Raw genomic sequence first — 19,112 nt, forward strand, 5'->3', positions numbered from 1 at the left:
GTATTTATTGACATAAAATGTTTTCCACTAGATAAGAATATAAGATATTTTAGACCAACTTTTGAGATTAATATTGAGGGGGAAATAAAGTAGAAAAGAATGTTCTGTGTTGCTCAGTTTCATCACAGCACAGTGAGGTAAGTAACATAATAGCTTCACTCAGTAACCATTCTTTTCTGCATAGAAAAAGTTAGGCTATATGGAATTCTAGTTCCCTTCACTGCTTTAAATTAGTTTACTTACACTTACTCAATGTGAATGCTCCACATAAAAAGATACAAGAGACGACGACTCCATTGGCTCAGCGGGATTATCCAATGAGCACCTGAGCTATACGGACCAGGAAATTTCCCAGGTTTGTCCCCTAAGTCTGTATGGTTAGTGGATCTCAGCCAGAGTAATATCGGGGTCCTGCAATTGATACTTGCACCCTCGAGTTAAGGAATCCTGACCTACGTGCTGTGCTCCTGGTGTAAGTGTGTGAATGTGTATACACATGTGTATATATATCTGGAATGTCATATGAGGACAAGATGTGGCTCACCTATGATGCCCACTTCAGTCAAATAGCCTGCAAACATTCATTGTGTTATTCATCTGTGAATGAATGACACAAACACCTTGGTGGAGTAAGAGTGTGTGAATAGCAAAAGTGGATCAATACCCCAGCAATAATTAATGCCTTCAGTAGAGATGGGGGATGGAGAAAATTGGTAAGGAAAAATAGAGGTGAAAGTGTCCTGAAGCTGTGGGAGAAATCAAGACTTAACCAAAGAGAGTAAGGCAACCTGATAGACAGGCAGAAAACATAACATAAGAAGTAGGAGCAGGAGTAGGCCATACGGCCCCTCGGGCCTGCTCCGCCATTCAATAGGATCATGGCTGATCCGAACCTAGACTCACGTCCACTTCCCTGCCCGGTCCCCGTAACCCCTAATTCCCTTATCGCTAGGAAACTGTCTATCTCCGTTTTAAATTTATTTAATGTTGCAGCTTCTACAGCTCTCTGAGGTAGCAAATTCCATAGATTTACTACCCTCTGAGTGAAGAAGTTTCTCCTCATCTCAGTTTTGAAACGGCAGCCCCTTATTCTAAGATTATGCCCCCTAGTTCTAGTCTCACCCATCAGTGGAAACATCCTCCCCACATCCACCCGATCAAGCCCCCTCACAATCTTATATGTTTCGATAAGATCGCCTCTCATTCTTCTGAATTCCAATGAGTAGAGGCCCAACCTGCTCAACCTTTCCTCATACGTCAACCCCCTCATCTCCGGAATCAACCGAGTGAACCTTCTCTGAACCGCCTCGAGAGCAAGTATATCTTCTTAAATATGGAAACCAAAACTGTACGCAATATTCCAGGTGTGGCCTCACCAGTACCCTGTATAACTGAAGCAAGACTTCCCTGCTTTTATACTCCATCCCCCTTGCAATAAAAGCCAAGATTCCATTGGCCTTCCTGATCACCTGCTGTACCTGCATACTAACCTTCTGTGTTTCATGCACCAGGACCCCCAGATCCCTTTGTACTGTAGCACTTTGCAGTTTCTCTCCATTTCGATAATAACTTGCTCTTTGATTTTTTCTGCCAAAGTGCATAACCTCACACTTTCCAACATTATATTCCATCTGCCAAATTTCTGCCCACTCACTTAGCCTGTCTATGTCCTTTTGCAGGTTTTTTATGTCCTCCGCACTCACTGCTTTCCCTCCCATCTTTGTATCGTTGGCAAACTTGGATATGTTGCACTTGGTCCCCTCCTCCAAATCGTTAATATAGATTGTAAAGAGTTGGGGTCCCAGCACTGATCCCTGCGGAACACCACTAGTTACTGATTGCCAACCCGAGAATGAACCATTTATCCCAACTCTCTGTTTTCTGTTAGATAGCCAATCTTCCACCCATGCCAGTATATTGCCCCCAATCCCGTGATTTTTTATCTTGTGCAGTAATCTTTTGTGTGGCACCTTGTCAAATGCCTTTTGGAAGTCCAAATACACCACATCCACTGGTTCCCCTTTATCCACCCTGTTTGTTACATCCTCAAAGAATTCGAGCAAATTTGTCAAACATGACTTCCCCTTTATAAAACCATGCTGACTCTGTCCGATTAAATTATGCTTATCCAAATGTCCTGTTACTGCTTCCTTAATAATGGACTCCAACATTTTACCAACCACAGATGTTAGGCTAACTGGTCTATAGTCTCCAGCCCTTTGTCTACCTCCCTTTTTAAATAAGGGCGTTACATTAGCAGTTTTGCAATCTGCTGGGACATTTCCTGAATCCAGGGAGTTTTGGAAAAGATTAATATCAACTGGTGAGAAAGTGAGGTACAGCAGGAGAACTTGTTGGGTCTTTGTCATAGTTTTAAAACGTTCAGTTCAAATGTCTTAATTACTTTAAGAGTCAATAAATCCAACAATATGGTTTTATTTTAGATGCAAGAAAATTGACTCCATATTTCTGGAATCTTCTTGTAGCGTGAATGCTTTTAATGGTTATCGAACAATTAGGGCCCTGACTATTGCACATGGCACTATTTCGAAGAAGAGCAGGGGAGTTCTCCCCGGTGTCCTGGCCAATATTTATCCCTCAACCAACATCACTTAAACAGATTATCTGGTCATTACCACATTGCTGTTTGTGGGAGCTTGCTGTGTGCAAATTGGCTGCCGGGTTTCCTACATTACAACAGTGACTACGCTTCAAACAGTACTTCATTGAGTGTAAAGCACTTTGGGACGATGCTATATAAATGCAAGTCTTTTCTTTCTTTCAACTCCTGCAAATAACTGAAAGTTGTGCTAACTGAAAAATAAACCATTGTTTTTGGATCCACATGTGTAGTATAATATGCAGCTATTAACAAAGAATAGCAGAAATAAATCCAAATGACCGTTGTCTAATAATTACAATGATAGTAGCTCCTCCTCTTAAGGCTTTTTCATCATATATTAAGCAATTCCGTGTCTCCAAGCTATGCAAAGTATTTGAAATTACACAAGAGCCAGTTCCCAGTTCTCATTCACTACTTAACCACTGTAAAGGAGGATCCTTTGACGTAGTTTACTACTCTGCACGCCCCCCAATGTTCTGTTACCATAGCTGCAAAGCAAATGGAAGCACAGCTGTTTATTCATGGTAAATGCCAGGAAACCGCAGTAAAACACTGTGAAACTCTATAGTCTCAGCTAGGTCATACAACTGCAGACTTTTACAGTTCAATAGAGGGCTGTCTCAGACTTCAGAAGGCTGTATATCCTGATGAATATGTTTAATGGTAATCAAGCACTTTAATAATTTCCATAGAACAGCTGTCAGGTATTGAGTTCCTCCAAGTCTCAGTTTAAATTGAATAATAATGAATTTTTCAACAAAGTACCGGGATTGTGTGTGTATACCCAGCATGAATATAACTTTAAAACTTACTTAGCTCAGAACTTTACTGATCTTCTCAATACTTGTGTTTCAGAAAAAAAATCTATTGCTGTATACTGAAACATTTTTTCTTTGTGTCTGTAGCTGGAATTGTCACACTGAATCATAGAACATTGCCGAGCAGTGATACAAAAAGTTCCAAAAAGACGTCCAAGTCATTAGAGGTCTCCTTGGAAACGATACTTCTTGCTTGCAAAACACAAGCCACTATCGCTGATCAGTCCACTCAGCCAGTGGGTGGGGAGAGCTCAAGAGTGCACACATTTCCTGTTAGTCATAGAACACACGACAGTCTTTTCAGAACTCACTCCCTATATATTCAGTAAGAGAAGTGCCAAAGACTATTAAAAATTACCCAGGAAAGCTGCTGAATGTTAGGGCAGACTGGAGTATCCATTCTCTTCCAACACACAATTGCTTCAAAAGTAAGAGATAGTTTGTATTTGGCTGGAGTTACACAATAACTGATATAAACGGGAACGGTAGCATAGTAATCCAGAGGCCTGGACTAATGATCCAGAGACGTGAATTCAAATCCCACCACGGCAGCTGGGGAATTTAAATTCAGTTAAATAAATCTGGAATAACAAGCTAGTATCAGTAAAAACCCATCCTGAGGTCCCCACCATCACAGAAGCCAGTCTTCAGCCACTTCGATTCACTCCACGTGATATCAAGAAATGGCTGCCTGCACTGGATACAGCAAAGGCTATGGGCCCTGACAACATCCGGCTGTCGTGCCAGAACTAGCCACACTTCTAGCCAAGCTGTTCCAGTACAGCTACAATACTGGCATCTATCCAACAATGTGGAAAACTGCCCAGGTATGTCCTGTCCACAAAAAGCAGGACAAATCTAATCCGGCCAATCACTGCCCCATCAGTCTACTCTCAATCATCAGCAAAGTGATGGAAGGTGTCATCAAGCTGCACTTACTCACCAATAGCCTGCTCACGGATGCCCAGTTTGGGTTCCGCCAAGACCACTCGGCTCCTGACCTGATTACAGCCTTGGTCCAAACATGGACAAAGGAACTTGAATTCCAGAGGTGAGGTGAGAGTGACTGCCCTTGACATCAAGGCAGCATTTGACCGAGTGTAGCATCAAGGAGCCCTAGTAAAACTGAAATCAATGGGAATCAGGGGGAAAACCACACAACTTCCTTTCCTGGCTCCCATGTTAGCTAATATTGTTAACAGTTCTCTCTCCTGAGGTATTATCTCCCTCTCCTTCAAATCTGCCATCAGCATCCTTCTCCTCAAAAAAACCACCCTTGACCCCTCCATCCTTGCAAACTACTGCCCTATCTCCAACCTCTTTTTCCTATCCAAAGTCCTTGAACGTGTTGTCACCTCCCAAATCTGTGCCCATCTTTCCCAGAATTCCATGTTTGAATCCCTCCAATCAAGTTTCCGCCCCTGCCACAGTACCGAAACGGCTTTTTTCGAAGTCACAAATGACATCCTATGTGACTGTGACAAAGGTAAACTATCCTTCCTTGTCCTTCTCGACCTGTCTTCAGCCTTTGACATGGTTGACCACACCATCCTCCTCCAACGCCTCTCCACCATCAACCAGCTGGGTGGGACTGTACTCGCCTGTTTCCATTCTTATCTATTTAATTGTAACCAGAGAATCATCTGCAATGGTTTCTCTTCCCACTCCCGCATCGTTACCTCTGGTGTCCCCCAAGGATCTATCCTTGGCCCCCTCCTATTTCTCATCTACATGTTGCCCCTCGGCGACATCATCCGAAACCACATCAGTTTCCACATGTATGCTAACAACACCCAGCTCTACCTCACCACCACCTCTTTCAACCCTTCACTATATCTAAATTGTCAGACTGCTTGTCTGACATTGCGTTCTAGATGAGCAGAAACTTCCTCCAACTAAATATTTGGAAGACTGAATCCATTATCTTCGGTCCCCATCACAAACTTCTTTCCCTAGCCACGGACTCCATCCTTCTCCCTGACAACTGTCTGAGGCTGAATCAAACTCTTTGCAACCTTGATGTCGTATTTGACCCTGAGATGAGCTTCCGACCACATATCTGTGCCATCACTAAGACCGCCTGTTTCTACCTCCGGATTATCGCCCGACTCCATCCCTGCCTCAGCTCTTCTGCCGCTGAAACCGTCATCCATGCCTTTGTTACCTCTAGACTTGACTGTTCCAACGCACTCCTGGCCGGCCTCCCACGTTTCACCCTCCGTAAACTTGAGGTCATCCAAAACTCTGTTGCCCGTGTCCTAACTCGCAACAACTTCCATTCACCCATCAACCCTGTGCTCACTGATCTACCTTGGCTCCCAGTTAAGCAACGCCTTGATTTTAAAATTCTCAGCCTTGATTTAAAAATCCCTCCATGGCCTCGCCCTTCCCTATCTCTGTAATCTCCTCCAGCCCCAAAACTCTTTGAGATATCTGCGCTCCTCTAATTCTGGCCTCGAGCATCCCCAATTTCAATCACCCAACCATTGGCGGCCGTGCCTTCAGTTGCCTAGGCCCTAAGCTCTGGAATTCCCTCCCTAAACCTCTCCGCCTCTCTACCTCACTTTCCTCCTTTAAGACACTCCTTAAAACCTACGTCTCTGCCCTAATATCTCCTTATGTGGCTCAGTGTCAACACTCCTGTAGAGCACCTTGGGATGTTTTACTGCATTAAGGTGCTATATAAATACGTTGTCATCGTTGAATCCTGCCAATCAACTCTCTGTAACCAAAGGAGGCATGTCCATAGAGCCTGCCTGAGTTAATTGTAGATATCTGAAAGCACGGCCTTCAGCACCTGCACTGCCCTCAGAAGGCAGCCTTGCTGTCTCCTGCAGTTCGTGTCACCTCCTCCTTCCCTGTCACCTCCCTCTGACATTGCCGCTGGCTGACTCAACTGTGCAAAGTGACTTTACTTGCCATAGGCCAGGCAAATCTATTGCGAAATAGGGTGGGAATGTTCAAAAGTTCAGTTTCCCATTGTCGTCAGAAGCATGTCAGGCTTTCTCAACAGAACACATTGCAATGTAAATTCTAATGAATTACCTGAGAGAAAAATAACTAATTTTATTAAACATTGATTCAAAGATACAAACTGTTTTCTTGAAACAGGAATAAAGAAATTGATTTACTTCAAAATTTTCAGAGTGCTAACTAACTTAGGTGCTATTTTGCAATTTGATAGTAATTGCTTTGATGTAATTATGTGTTGTAACATTATTTTCATTTTGAATTTACAAAACTGTTGGTTAACCTTGTAACCCAAATTCTAGTGTTTCTTCATTCCTAGTTCCTGTTATTGGAAACTGAGATGTTACAGGATATTTCAAGGTTTATTTCCTTTAACCTGTCACTTTATAGTGTCAAAGGGAAATAGGGTTAAGTATCTGATGTTCCAAAGGGATAACTAGTGATGAATATGACATGATTATATCATCATTAAAAATGATAAATTTAGTACCAGCAAAATGTGCTCAGAACATATTCTCTCTGAGGGGCTGTGAGGGAATGAATGTAGTGCCTGGAAAAAAGATATAGCCAGATCAGCTTTGTCCCTGACACTCCGTTAAACCCAGAAAATCATCTCTGCTGGTAATCATATAAAAAAAATCCTCTCGTCTCTGAGTCAGAAGGTTGTGAGTTCAAGTCGCATTCCAGGAATGTGAGTAGATGATCTAGGCTGACACTCCCAGTGCAGTACTGAGGGAGTGCTGCACTGTCGGAGGTGCCGTCTTTCGGAGGAGACGTTAAACAGGCTGCCCTCTCAGATGGACATAAAAAATCCCATGGCACTATTTTGAAGAAGAGCAGCGGAGTTCTTCCTGGTGTCCGGCCAATATTTATCCTCCAATCACCATCACTAAAACAGATGATCTGGCCATTTATCTCATTACTGTTTGTGGGACTTTGCTGTGCACAAATTATCTACTGTGTTTCCTACATTAGAACAGCGACTACACTTCAAAAGTAATTGGCTGTGAAGTGCTTTGGGACATCTTGAGGTTGTAAAATGCAAGTTTTTTTTAAAAATCTTAACTTTCCTGTTACTTTTCATTTTACAAATGATTTGCTAGAACTATAGACTCAACGTGGGCCTCTGTAATTGCTATCAGAATCACTGGCTTACTGTGTTTTGTCTGACCTTCTGTATGGGGAAGAGGCGCTGGGTGTCTTTACTCCACCTACCCTCCCCCACCCTCATCGATGAATATTATCTGTGACAGGCAGGGGCGCTGCGTTTGCCTTGCAGGACCCCGTGCAAAGGGCCCCTACATCGATAAAGTTCAGATTGTTAAACATATCCCTGGATTTGTTCGGGGCCCCCATGTCTGGCTCAGGGGACCCACGAATGGCTTGGGGTCTGTTACTGGCCCGAGGGCTCTGACTGGCTCAGGTAGCATGGCCCTAACGTCGCCCCCCACCCCGCCCCAGGTAACAGACTGTATCCAGTGGTTGCGGAGTCCAGAAAGAAGGAAGAGAGATATAAGATTAAATTGAAGAGATTTTAGGCGGAGAGAAGGAGAAACTTTTTTACACCAAGAGTGTGAGGCTGTGGAATGCACTGCCAGAGTTAGAGATTCAAACAGAGGGCACATCAACATTTGAGAATATGTTATATAGGCGATTGAAGGAAAGGAGAATAAACAGATACAGGAGCAAGGCAGACACATGGGATTAGGATACTGCTGGTGTGGAGATTAAACACCAAAATGGACTGATTGGGCCAAATGATTTCGGTGTAGCAGTTTCTATGAAGCCTTTTGTTAAAGTCGTTTGTTTGCTGGTCCATAGTGCAGTATTTCTGAGTTGCATCTTGCTATTTCCCCTATCTGATCTGGTCCTCTCTTCATGCCTCATGGATCTCTAGCTCAGAGACTTTACTCTCCTGGTCTGACACTGCCGCAGTGTGTATCGCAATGAGATACTGCGGGGCAGCACACAATGGGGGGAGTTTTTTTACTTCCCAACCTGCTGGGAGCAGTGGGGGGTCCGGTAGTGCGGGGAAAGCCGGAAGTCTGGGTTTCCCCACACACTATGGAGTTAACTCCATAGCATGTGTCCTCTGTCAGTGACAGGTTCCCCGCCCGGAAGTCAGCCTGATTGACAGGCTTGGCTTCCAGTCGGGCGGGAAGCACTCCGGAGGAAGCCAATGGACCAGGTAAGTGGGATCCCCGACCCCGGGGCGCGGGGGTCCGATGGTGGGGGAGCGTGGGGGGTCGGGAGGAAACACTCCTGCTCCTCCTGTCCCACAAGGAGTGGTCCCTGAGGCTGGCCTCGCCTCGCCTCGCCTCGCTGCAGCTGCCGAGCCCAGGAAACCCGGCCGGCCACAGTTAAACCTGCAAAGCAGGTTAAATACGAGGCTTCCAGCCTCACTAACATATTAAACATGCCAACCCACCTCCTGGGAGTGGGTTGGCTGCCCATCCCTTGTCCCGTCGGAGTAAAACCCGGAAGTCGATATGTTGGAGCCGGCTTCTCGACACACTTGGAATTTCTGCCCATTTAACCCCCGCACCCACCCGTGTTAAAATCCCCCCCAATGCCTCATTCTGCACAGTACTGCTGAGAACAATAGTAACAACGGAGCCAGAGAGAGTGTATCCAACACTTGCAAATAGCAATTATAGACCCCTTGGAGCTCAGTAAGGTCAAAGATGAGGGGACTGATGGGGAAAGAGCAGGGGAGTGGGACTAACTGGACGGCTATTTCAAAGAGCAGACACGATGGGCTGAACGGCCTCCTGTGCTGTATGGGTCTATGATCTGTAAATCAAAGAATAATCATTTTTATCAATAAATATAAAGAGTTTCTAGAGATATGACATTCTGATACTTCAGGCTGTGACAGATTTCAGATTTCAAAGGGTTAATTTTTTTGAGCGTACCGATAATAACTACAAGCCAGTAAGGTATTTATTGCCAGTACATTTATCTGAAAATGCATAGTGATATTGTTTCCTGATAAATGTTTGACTAGTATTCATTTACATACCGCCCACACTTTGTTCCAGTGAAAAGTAAAATAAAATAAAACACAGGGCAGTTCCTCTTTTCGTCAAACAGGTGGATCGTTGGAACTTGAATAATCAAATGTTTCAGGAAGTAAAGTAAAGGAATGACCTTTCCAGGGAAATGAAGAAAGAAATATTAAAAAGGAGGACGTCAAAGGAAATAGGTGAAACTATTACTCAAATTCTAATCTACATTAACTTGGATGGAAATTAACAATTTACCTAAATCCAGAGAGTTTAGGCACAATTTGGCACCAGCCTGTGTTGATGGTTAAATCAGTGGAATTTTTTAATACAGACCAGGGTAATATTTCGGGTTAAGAAGACTGTGAATCCTTTAGTGTTTTTACAGCGGTTGGCTGCAGCGTTGTAGGATGTCGGTTTGCACCTGTAGCATTTCCACAGTGACCTCCTGTTATCACCCGAACTGACAGGGTGAGATTCCGGACGGAGGTCAGGCACTCGTGGACAGGGAGTGGACAAGAGGAGAAGGAAAATCGCGTGAGACGCCCTAAGTGACACTTGTGCACCTGCTACAGGGTCACTGCAGAGCACTGTCAATATAGCCCCCGGGCAGTCAATTTTCATCCTTCTGACTGAAGAATGGTGTGCGGTATGGGGTGGGGAAGGGAGGGGGAAATAAAAAAGGTAAAAGCAGCTCAAAAAAAAATCATAAGAAAGCTGTTTTTCCCTCGATAACCCATTATCTTAAATGTCAGTCAGCCGGTCTGCGTTGTGAAGGGATCCACCAATTTTCATCTCTTTCCAACTTTTCAAAAAATTGCCTGCTGGCCATTTTGCTCATTAACCCCTCTCCCTGAGAGCAGACAGCATTCCTGATACTTGACTTTTACCTGTTGCTTCTTTTGTTAACCTGCATTTCCTCTTCTGTGTACTTCCAGCATTTTCTGTTTTTATTTTACATTTCCAGCACTTGCAGTTGTACCTTGAGTTTCCCTTTGCCTGATGAATCAGCTGGCTGATTGGCTGGTCAATCAACAGCACCATATCCAGATTGCACACTCGCAACCTCAGAAGGAAATTAACAATTTACCTAAATCCAGAGAACTTAGGCACAATTTGGCAGCAGCCTGGGCTTGGTGATCAAGTGTGTATCTGTGTTGATGGTTAACCCACTAAAACAATACCATTCACCAGCACTGTGATCCCGTAAGCTTCCCACTGCTTCTTCAGCTAGGCCTATGCTAACCGTTGGCGGAGCATTGGCTTGCTGGGCTATCTGGAGTCAAGTCAAACTCCCAGTAACAGCTCTACCCCTCCAGGTCCCGGCTGGTCAATAAACAACACCCTAGAGCACTGCAGACCTGCCTGACTCAGGTAACAGATTACTGATGATCAAACTTGGTTCCCCCATTGCCAGCCCTATTATCATGGGTCCAAAGAAACCCTGCTTTCCTCCCTCCAAGGAGCACAGCCATCAATTGGTCATTAGATGACGGACAAGTACGAGTTGATCGCAGTCAACAGGAATTCCTCCCAAGCAAAATGGTGCACAGCACAGCTCAAAAGATAGAACTTGCATTTATATAGCACCTTTCATGACTTCAGGATGTCCTTTAGGATGTCCTTTACAGCCAACGAAGTACTTTTGAAGTGTAGTCACTGTTGTTAGGTAGGAAACACAGTGGCTGATTTGTGCACAGCAAGCTCCCACTAACAGCAATGACCAAATCATCTTTTTTTTAGGTGTTGGTTGTAGGATAAATGTTGGCTAGGACCCTGGGAGAATTCCCCTGCTCTTCTTTGAATCGTGCCGTGGGTTCTATTACGTCCACCTGAGAAGGGCTTCGGTTTAACGTCTCATTCGAAAGATGGCACCTCTAACATCACTCCCTCAGTCCTCCATTTAAGTGGCAGCCTAGATTATGTGCTCAAGTCTCTGGAGTGGGGATTGAGCCCATGACCTTCTGACTCAGAGATTGTTACCACTGAGCCACAGTTGAAGTCTAAACATACCCTAGTTCTACTAATGCAGTTTAATTTAAAGTAATATGGTGTGGTTTTTTTTTCTATACCTTTAACAATCTCATATACCTCTAAGATTACCATTTATTTACCGCCAGTGGAAAATAATCAGGCTCTATAAAAAGATCGAGTGGGTCATTTCTGATTGGTTACTGAGATGCTTTGTTTGAATCCCATTCGATGATTAAAATTACTGCCAGCGAAGAAGTAGAAAATCACATGATTATTCAGTTCAAATTTCATAACATTGATTGTTCAAACAAACTTTTTCATTTAAAAATGTTTTTCATTCCAACTTCCCAATTGATTTTACAAGTGCTGATTCATGCTGGGGTTGGTTTCGGGCTATCTGACTGGGGTGAGGGGGTAGAAAATTAGTTGAGTCTGATTCTGTCTTCATTTGACAGTCACAAACATGTGCTCCCAACTAAAGCCGTGGATAGCACCCAGTGAGTGGTAGTCCCGGAGCTCTGGCCAGTTTCATCCTACCTCGTTAATTGAGGTCAATTGTGGAAACCCAGGCATTTCTTGTGCACCCAGTTTTCTCGCTGAGGGTGTCAAGTTTCTGCCACAGACGCTGCTGGAGCATTGCTGGGCAATGATTTGAGACTGGCTGTTACTGTCAGAAGTGCAACTTACTGGAAGCAGCAAGTACAGTATGTGGAATTCCTGTTGGCAATAACTTCTACCACCCAGTGAGACTAAAATGAAGTCCAACACTGCTCCTTAAATAACAGTGTGGTCAATTCTGGTTATAGGCAACTCTTTTCATAAAAAGGTAAAGTTAAACATCTACTCGTCAGCAACATGTAGCAGGGAGAAGTTCCGTGATAATCCAGAGGGTTTAAACGCAGGAAGAGTGTAGAGCACAGCAATAGGTAACTGAGAAATCCTCACAAAAATGAGAGAGTGGTCAAAAGAAAGGAGTGACGCCTGCACTCCGGTTTAGCTTCGATTTAAAACCAAACAAATATCAGTCAAAGAATATTAAAGCTATCTACGCCACAGTTAGATTTTGCTGAATCCATCATTAACGTGAATGGAAATGCTCCTTTAAATACTCCCCAATGTGACTGAATATCCTTTACGAAAGCTTGGTTGGTGAATACAGAATTATTTTTTCTGAAAATGACATTGATTGGCAGCTACTTAGTCCCAATAACAGAATAGGCAAAAGGAAATTCAGAGCGCGTGACTTTGAAATAACTGGAAGTTGATGATGGATAACTCCCGCTCCTAATTCTTATGTTCTTATGATTCTAATCTCAGGTGAGGTCAGCCGTATCATGACTGACAGGCTGAAGAACAGGTCTTGTTACAGAGTTGTGGTTTTAAATTCAAGTTAATAACTGTTCTTAAACTCTATTTCTTGGAATCACTATGAGGTCAAACTTCTGCTGTTGCACTCTGTGGATGGACAATTGCGAGCTGGGCGTGTGCATTGTTGCAGAATGGAGCACCTTGTGACAAGGAGTAGCACATCAGAATTTGATAATTGTGTTTTCTTTACCCCCCCCCCCCCCCCCCCCCCCGCTAAATGCATTTTCTGCCATTGTTGTTGTACAAGAGCTCGACATGGACAGGAGGATCCCTTATAAATTCTGGAATGTTTTCTTCTGTAACATATTTCCTGCGAAATCATGCAAAACTCTGCTGCCGGTATCCTAACTGGCATCAAGTCCCGTTCATCCATCACCCCTGTGCTCGTTGGCCTACATTGGCTCCCGGTCCAGCAAAGCCTCGATTTTAAAATTCTCATTTTTGTTTTGCAATCACTCCATGGCCTCGCCCCTAGGTATCTTTGTAATATCCTCTAGCCCTGCAAACCCCCCGAGATCTCTGTGCTCCTCCAATTCTAGCCTCCTGTGCACCTCGGATTATCAGTGCTCCACCATTGGTGGTCTTGCCTTCAGCTGCCTGGGCCCTAGGCCCTGGAATTCTCTACCTAAACTTCTCCGCCTCTCTACCTCTCACCTCCTTTAAGACTGTCCTTAAAACCTGCCTCTTTGACCAAGCTTTCGGTCATCTGTCCTAATATCTCCTTATGTGGCTCAATGTCAAATTTTGTTTGATAACGCTCCTGTGAAGCGCCTTGGGACATTTTACTACATTAAAGGAGTTATATAAATGGAAGTTATTGCTGTTGTTGAAATAGAAAACTTATTGCAGAAGAAAATATTGTGAGAACTCTATGTTGTTAAGCATAGCCACCAGACACTTGATAAATCATTTCAGAACGAGTACAAGCTCATCATAATGTAATATACTGAATTGACCTAATACATAGAAAATGCAGGTTTTTTTTTGATGCTTCAGTCACTCATTGCAAGGCCCAGGATCACCACCACAAGGAAACCACTGCTAAGGTTGCAACGTAAATCATTGTGAGATTTCCTCACTTATTTAGTTATTCACCTATCTGTGGTTTCTGTGTGCCAACAGACTGGGTGTGCTAGCTGATTATTTTTTAATTGCAAAATGAGGGGAAGGGTGAGGCTGACGTGCAAGACACTACCATGTTTGAAAAGGATTTTTAAAAAATTAGGTAAATCAAGAAATAAATATTAATTAAGCTCGGGTTTTAAAGCCTAAAGATTGTGGGGGGCGGGGCTGGAGAGAGACTGAGGGAGGTAAGGAGGTTTGCGGACCTAGGAACTAATTAGAGTGGGGCATAGTGTGATGAAACCGGAGGGCTGATTTCCCTGACTGGGTGTTTGCTGAATGCAAACTGTAGGCTGAATGCAAAATCTAGCTCAGTGGGCGCATGATCTCCTGACCAGTGCTCCCTAGGAGCTCTTTTCCTCGCCATGAGCACCTGATCAAGGAATCCACCCTTTGACTTCAACATAATGGGGATATAGGGAAGAGGAACAGCATGTAGGATGGAAAACTTGGAAACTGAGCAGGAATCCATAAATCCACACACTGCAATAGCAGTGAACGGCAACTAAAAAAAACCCCACATAAAGCAAGCGTTTTGCCACTGGCACATATCACTGAAATGAAATGACGTAGATTAACTTTTGAGTACTGAATGTCTTTTGGAACTTACACGTTTGTTAACTGCCAAAAATGATTTTTCTTACCAAAGGAACAAGCGACCAAAGTAATACTGATAAAATACAGAAAGGTTGTGACCTAGAAAGGTTGGAGACAATAAGGTTTTTCATGTAGCATGTCCAGGAATATGAGAGACATTTAGAAGGGCCTCTCCAGATATGGGAACACTATTGAAGTTCTGGCCGGACTTGGACTTTATTTTACCCAACATACCAGACCTCCGCCAAAGCTGCTCTGAAAAAGCCCACAAGAATCTGTACATGAGCAGCTCCAGCTAACTCTTGGGGTGAACTTGCCCCCACGCCCATCCCCACAACCACCCCGCACCCCCCAGGAAAGGAATTTTATAATTATGTAAATAATGAGAAAAAGAAGAAAGATGTTCTGACCCAAGAAGCCGGAAGTCTTCTAGACCTGGAACGATCAATAGCTATAGCCAGTGTACTGGCTCACTGGAGGATGCAGAGATGTTTGTATCTCTGGAAGCTGTCTGATTACACCTACTACTGTTGTCCCCTTCACCATTTTAGGACAAAACAATTACCCTTAGTAATGCCTGCAAGAAGTTTCTCCCACGTAGGCCTGCCCTTCTATCTGGAGCCTGAGGCTCAAGTTGCATTTTCAGCTGCTGTGGACAAATATTGTGTGTGTATAGGGGGGTGGTGAGGGGGGGGGTCTGGTCTCAGAAGCGATGCATCATCAGTTTTTATCATCATCCTGCATCTGCGAATGACAACACCCAGAATCACATGATAACCAGGTAGAAAAGGGATCGGGGAAAAATTCGGTTGCTTTGCGCCTACTGTTAGTGGGGCGCAAAGCAACTGGTGCCCAGGCGCAGCGATGTTTGCGCCACTCGCGAAATTCACCAGACAATTTGCGGCAGCGCTAAACACCACCGCCACGATCTCCTGCGCCCGCAGATCATGATGTCAGTCAAGCGTGCAACGCCCTGGTAGCGCCCCGGACCAGATATTGAGTGGCGCCCCCTGCCTTACCGCCTGCCGCTAGCAATGACAGGTTGAGGGGTGCGTTTTGCAGTCAGGAAGGGACTGGGGGAATGCTATTTAAAGGCGACCGCTTCCTGCCTTTTTTTGTTGGCGACATTTTTGCACCACGCATTCTGAGAGAGAGAGAGGGAGACTTCTGGAGAGATTCAACACTGTGTGAAGGAGTTTTGGGTACTGAGCAGCACTTTGCAGGTTCATTTTGATTTGACCTTCCTTGCATCGATTTAGAAGAGACTATGGGGGCTGCACCCTGAGCTCTTTCCCTGGGCCTCTCCATTGTTCTTTCCAGCAGAATTGATGTACCGGTCTGTCCAGGCCAAGATTCAAGGCTGTAATGAGCAGGGTGTGGATGGAGAGCAAGATCGACCCTCCCCTTTAAGAACTGGCCGGCGCCAGTGTGTCTGTGTTCCATTGCTGACTGACATCCATGAGCTTCGTCAGCGTTCTGAGTTAGCGCCTTGGTCCTCAGCGTTAGCACCTTAAGAGAGATGTGTAGCGCTTGATTTAGCGCTCAAATCACCTCCGGGGCGATAGAAGCCAAGTTTACAGTCGGAGGCAATAATTAGCGCCAAGCGCTAAACTTTGCGATAATGGGGCGATACCGAATTTCTCCCCCCAGGTATTTATAGCCCCTGTGGACAAATTCTGTGTGTGTGATTGGGCGATGCATCATGGTAGCTGTAGTTTTTTTACCCTGTGCCCATGGAACTACGCAGAGTGTGTAACGAGGCAGAACATTTATGAAGCACATGATGTATATTTCTCATAAATTTCACAGGGAGAAATATACCTCCCTGAGGCACTATTACACTAACAAGAGCTTCAGTAAGAAGCACAAATCCACCAGGCTGTGCTGTGTTCTCCACAGCTGAGTGGCTGCCTGAGGTTGGTGATCCAACATGCGGAGGATAGTGGTCTGAGGTCCAGTACCCAGCACTCTAGCCATGGGCAATAACTGCCGGCCTTGATGCGATGCCCACATCTCGAGAATGAATATATAAACCCTCTGCGCCAGCTCATCGTGCCAGCGCCAATTTGCTTTAATTATAGCCAGCTTTACAGCTGAATGTAACACTTGTTGTTACAGTGAATATTAGAAACAAATGTTTCGGCAAAAAGAAATTCAGTGCCCAAATATATCACAACATGAATCAAATGGGATAAAGTGCAGTTGTTTCAGTCTGAACGATCCAAACCATCCTGTAAGCTCGGATCTCTTTGAATTTCTCCTATAGTAACAATAGAGTCTGATTTTTCTGCTGGTAATGAAGAGTGCTAGCCCTGTCAAGGCAGAAAAATAGACTTCACCATGAAAGTGGATGTTTACTCCTTATGGTCACATTTTAGGGTACCATCCCCCTGAGTGATTTCTTATATGAAACAAAAACAGGTTGTGTTATACATAGATGCAGGATAAATGGTTTCTAATCTACAAGGAGCCAATGTTCCACAACATCACTTAATCACAACATCACTCACTGTCAACTCAAAGTCACTTTTATCCATTATACCTCAGATGGTCTCATGACATTGGCAATATTTATAGGCAACTATTGATCTGGGAAAGCATTTCGATAATAAAACAACTGAACCGTTAGGAAATGCCGGGCAATTTTCTCTTTTTTTTTGTTCCGAGCACTTTCAGAAGCACTCGGTAAATCCCCAGTGTGCCCTCACCTCGCCACAGAACAGATGCGGGACAAATGTGCAAACTTATATCAATGGAAGTATTGATCTCCTATTGGGCCATGCAAATTTCTTCATTTCAAAATGACAACATTTATTATCCAGTGAATTTGCTCATTCTGACAAAAGGCGAAAAGCATCACGTGGTTACTTGTGCTTGAGTCACGCGGGGCTGGCTTGCTGTTGGCACAACTGTCACATCTTGTTCACTTGGACCACAAGTCAGTTGCATAGATTTAGTAACATAACCTACTTTTGATGTATATCACTGTGAAAAACGAACATAGAGGTATGTTTTTAAAGGGGTCTGTCACTGTTTCACTTTTGGGCATAAATGACATTCTACCATTCTCCCAATCGTGACAGCTCCAGGCTCTTCAGAAGATCACTTTGGAAGCTAGGTTAAAATAACCTTCCTTAGGCACTAAAAGTGTCACATACAAAGCAGCCTAGGCAGAGAAAGGCTACCGTAAGAAGATCTATTTTACCTATTAAAATAGGAAATGATGTTATGATATGATGCCTGATTTGGTGGGTGCGATATCGGTCCTATCCATAGTGATGGGGTTAAGCCTGTGCCCCACTCCTTTACAGCGTAATCAACAACAAAGAAAAAATATGCAGCCCATACTCAATTGCGCAATAACAATGTGTGAGTATAAACAAGGTTGGGAATTCAACCAGAACCGTATCTATGTTTCTATGTATCTGACTGTGCTTCCGACTCCTACAGTCCAACGAACATCTGCTGACGTCCAGAAACTGCTTAGTTTGACAAACTAAATGTTTATACTTTCTGGTATTTCTGTACCTAACAAAAGGTTTCACACACTCTTGGCTAATGGGCTCCTCTTCTAAGGACTTGAACTTTTTTTTTAATTAACTCAATGGCAAAAAACTAAAAGCTGTGGTAGCCTGGCAATAACAATGGCTGCACAAATTCCTAGCAAAATACCATGGAGTTTTATGGATTCAATGATCCTATCAGAAAGCGTTTTTCTTTAAAAAGTCAGTAAAGCCACTGTGATTCTCCCAAATGGTGTCAAAAAAGAACCAGTTGTTGTGTATGTACCTTTAAGGGAATAACTGGTCTTAGACTGCAGTACTGGCAGTGACCACCCCTGTATAAAAGGCCCTAGCAGGCTTCTGTAGTTTCAGTTTCAAGCTGCCTCTTGTTCAGTAAAGTACCTGTTAAACTGTTCTCCCGAAGTCCGTGTATTATTGAGGCGCGGACTTTACAGTGGCGACGAGTAAGTTCGAACTCACCTGCAGTGTGGCATCATCTCACGGGGATCTCGCCTGAAAGGAAGGTCCTGGAAGGTCGTAGTCTGAGCAACAGGCGTCGACCGAGGGCAACCGCCCAAACAATCCATCGGTGTTTGGAGAATTGCGGGAGAGACTGTGGTTCCAGCGAATCGTGCTGGTAGCAGGTAGCGCGCTGACCCATCCGGACTGTGGCGGGCTCAAGCTCGATCGAGTGGCTCTACAAATCGGGCCGCGCAGCGTCGCCGGGAAAAGAAAACAAGAGCGAGAGGGTGGAGCGCACAGGGCGCGGTCGGTGCTCGAGAAAAGGACAGCGGAGAGAAACTAAACGGGGGGGAAGGAAAGCGAGACGCGCCGAAGCTGCGGGTCGCCGCCATTACCCCGCAGAACGCTAGGAGCAGCGTGGCAGTAAGGGGAAGAAGCAAAAGCACGGGAGGCGCCATTTTATTCCATTGGGGAAGAAGCAAAAGCGCGGGAGGCGCCATTTTAAATCGCCCAAGATGCCGAAAAGTGGCAGTATCACTGCTTTTGACAACGAGGTAGAAGACTGGACCACGTATGTGGAAAGAATTGAAGTGTACTGCAAGGCAAATGAGGTGGCTGATGGAAAGAGGGCGTCGGTATTATTAAATCTGATGGGTGCGAGTACGTACGG

The 19,112-nt window shown here is 44.4% G+C and overlaps 1 long non-coding RNA gene across 1 annotated transcript in view; it reads left to right on the forward strand.

Annotated features, from left to right (window-relative positions):
* Nucleotides 1-9,337: 9,337 nt before the first annotated feature.
* The window catches only part of LOC147102879 (uncharacterized), a 53,532-nt gene continuing 43,757 nt past the window's right edge, over nt 9,338-19,112 (forward strand). The window contains exon 1 of the long non-coding RNA XR_015073149.1: nt 9,338-9,616. This is a non-coding gene — a long non-coding RNA (uncharacterized LOC147102879). The remainder of the gene's footprint in view (nt 9,617-19,112) is intronic.

The sequence above is a fragment of the Somniosus microcephalus genome, chromosome 21 (assembly GCF_052327205.1).
Source record: "Somniosus microcephalus isolate GS21.2 chromosome 21, FLI_Smic_1.0, whole genome shotgun sequence".
NCBI classification, from domain to species: domain Eukaryota; kingdom Metazoa; phylum Chordata; class Chondrichthyes; order Squaliformes; family Somniosidae; genus Somniosus; species Somniosus microcephalus.